The sequence below is a fragment of the Octopus bimaculoides genome, chromosome 6 (genome assembly GCF_001194135.2).
Source record: "Octopus bimaculoides isolate UCB-OBI-ISO-001 chromosome 6, ASM119413v2, whole genome shotgun sequence".
Classification (NCBI taxonomy): domain Eukaryota; kingdom Metazoa; phylum Mollusca; class Cephalopoda; order Octopoda; family Octopodidae; genus Octopus; species Octopus bimaculoides.
In genome coordinates, this window is record NC_068986.1 from 93,108,765 (window position 1) to 93,111,804 (window position 3,040).

The following is a 3,040-nucleotide window of genomic DNA, read 5'->3' on the forward strand; positions in this document are numbered from 1 at the left end:
AACAAATTGACCCAGGACTTTGTAAGCCTAGTACTTATTCTATCAGTCTCTTTTTCCTGAACCGCTAAGTTACGGGGACGTAAACACACCACCATCGGTTGTCAAACGATGGTGGTGGGGACAAACAGATGTATATATATATGTATATGTTTGTGCATCTGTTTGTCCCCACCACCATCGTTTGACAACCAATGTTGGTGCGTTTACATCCCTGTAACTTAGCGGTTTCCCAAAAGAGACCGATAGAATAAGTACTAGGCTTACAAAGAATAAGTCCTGGGGTCAGTTTGTTTGACTAAAGGCAGTGCTCCAGCATGGCTGCACTCAAATTACTGAAACAAATAAAAGAATAAAGAATATAAATTTTTTTATATGTTAGTTGATTTATTCTAGAGTTTCTTTGCCCTTCTTGTAGATGCCGATGATACCATACACCAGTCATAGACATGACATCTTGCTGTATTTTTTGATTGATAAAACAAATGACTGATTCATGTCTTACTTCACCAGGTATTTTTAGCATTTCAGCAACTATCTTAGCATCTCCAGCTACTTGCCTTTGGTTTCAGATCCCTAACATCTCTCAACTTTAATAGCTGGTCCTGGTCCCTCTGTTGGGTTCACTTAGTGTAGTCCCTCTCTTTCCCACACAATGTGCATTTAGTAATCTCATGTAACGGTACTCCTTTGCCTCCTTTATCCCTTGTGTCAATGAAAACAGGTGCACTGCTATCATTCTGTACATATTTCTCCTCACTAATATTTTGGTTCACCACATGCTTGGCAGATGCTCTGGAACACCTCACATCTTTGATCTTCCTGTCACAGAGCATTGGCAAACATTGTGCTTTCCATTTCCTGCCATGGCATACAGCTTCTCTTTTTCTTTGCTTCCCTGTTTTCCTTCAGTCTTTTCAAGCCAAGCTTGTCCCTTAACTTTAGCAGTGCTTTCCTCTGTACCATTCCATCACCATGTCCCCTTCTAAATGACAGAACCATACTCCAGTTACAGACCTGATCTCTTGTTTGCAGCAGGCTGTCGCCATCTCCTCCTCCTCCTTCTTATTGTGTATATCTCCAAGTATAATGAACTTACTATAGTTTGTTAGTGAGGAAGTCTGCAAGAGGAGCCCCCTCCTCCGTATAAACTGTCCTTTTATTCATCTGTCAGTCCTAATTGAGATGTATGAGCCAAGATAATTGTAACTAATATGCTGCCTGTCACTTTGTAAGCTTAATTATCCTGTCTAACTACTTCAGTCATTCTATCCATTCCACTGCTAGCAAAATGTCTACTCTAGCCAACCCAACACTGTTACTCACCCAGAACTTCTTGTACCTGTGTTCACTGCCCGTGAGGAACAAGACCCTCTACTATTTCATCTCGTGTTCACAGAACACTTATGCTTCCATTTATGTTGTGACACCTCTGCAATTTATTCAGACCTGTCTTTTGTCAATGTTCATTGTGGTAGTCTTGTGCATCTGACTTGAAGAGGAAAGTTTCTAGTGATGTCTGTTTTGTGCATCTGCAAAAAAAGGAGAGTTAGTAATCATCTGATGAGGGTTCAAGGGTCCTTTATACATGACCAAATGTTCCCACCTTATTACCCTTCCGTGGTGAGCAGCACCAATATAGTAAATGGTTGTCCAGTTGACATTTAAGGGTTTTGTGTTGTGCTTGCGACTGAATCACACACATTCTCATACCTGGTTGCTCACTAGTTTTGTACCTTTTGCTATGACTTGTTTTGCATTGTATACACCTTGTGGCATTTTTTTACCGTTGCCTTTCATCCTTCAGTTAAGTAATATTGGTGTTAGAATCAACTGCTTTTTTTTGGCCCTACAAAAATTGATGCCCTGTATTTGACAAAATAATTTCGAGCATCTTACAAAATGCTTTGTGGTATTTGTTTTGATGTTTTATGTGCTCTTTCTCATCCTGTTATCAATTTTGCTTTCATTTTTCTGGGTTAATAAAATACCAGCCAGGAACTCAGATTGATGTAATTTATCATTTTGCTCCCGCAAATTTCAGGCTTTGTGTTTGAAATTTGGGGAAACAAGACAGTCATTGAGGGCTGTGGGGCTGGCAAAATCCTTGAAGCATTGGACTGAATGCCTTGTGATATTGAATTATGACTATGTTCTGACTTCAGATCTCACCAAGATAGAATTTGTTTTTCATCCCTCCAGGGAGCTTTGGTCAACAGCTGGTGTTGATATAATCTCCTGTTCTCTGCCCTCAAAATTTCAGGTTTTGTGTGTATTTTAAGACAATAATAATAATTTTTTGTTGTTGTTCTTGCTATTACTAATACTTCGTTTTGTTTATTGTAGGTAAGTCCCATTTTATTGAGATTGAACTCTTGATGATCTTGTTTAGGGTAAGACACATTTATTTATAACTCTCAAATTGATGTTTATGTGCCACAACAAACTCTCTCTCTCTCTCTCTCTCTCTCTCTCTCTCACTCTTTTTCTCTTACTCACTCATTGTCACACCTGGTTGCTTAATGAATTAAGAAGAAAGAAGTGATGGATGGGGCGGTCTTGTCAAATACATCCCTCTGTTAAATTCTTTCAGGCTTCTCTTGAAGTGGAACATAAGAGACAAAAAGATAAATAATGTACAGAGTTTAAGTCATCATAAGTGGTACTCACTGGTATTGTGACTTGCTCCTTTTAGTTGACTGTTCTTTTCATAAATACTTCTATTGTTTGTCAAATAGTCATTTGGTATAACTTATTCTGTCACACCCCATTTTTTATATATATATATATATATATATATATTATTTTGTTTAAAAGAGTTCCAACACTGTCTGTTTTTTGTTTTATTTATATTCCTGCAGAACCAATGTGGGGTATAGAATATGGAATATACAATATATAATATAATATACAATATATAATATAAAATAAAATAAAATAAAAATGGATGGCACCATGAAAGAAAGTATTGAATGTAGATGAAATATTGAGTGTTCAATATAAAGGATCAAATATATAAATATAAATATATAAAGGCGACTCG

The 3,040-nt window shown here is 37.1% G+C and overlaps 1 protein-coding gene across 6 annotated transcripts in view; it reads left to right on the plus strand.

Moving 5' to 3' along the window:
* Positions 1-3,040, plus strand: part of LOC106876343 (uncharacterized) — a 394,374-nt gene that overhangs the window by 169,382 nt on the left and 221,952 nt on the right. The window contains exon 2 of one of the 6 annotated variants that reach the window (XM_052968977.1): positions 2,344-2,390. The exons of 4 other annotated variants lie outside the window; for them this stretch is intronic. The gene's annotated coding sequence lies outside the window, so the exon portion shown is untranslated. Of the gene's footprint in view, positions 1-490; positions 511-2,343; positions 2,391-3,040 lie in introns of those variants that run through there. One more of the 6 variants, XM_052968979.1, reaches the window with a different exon arrangement.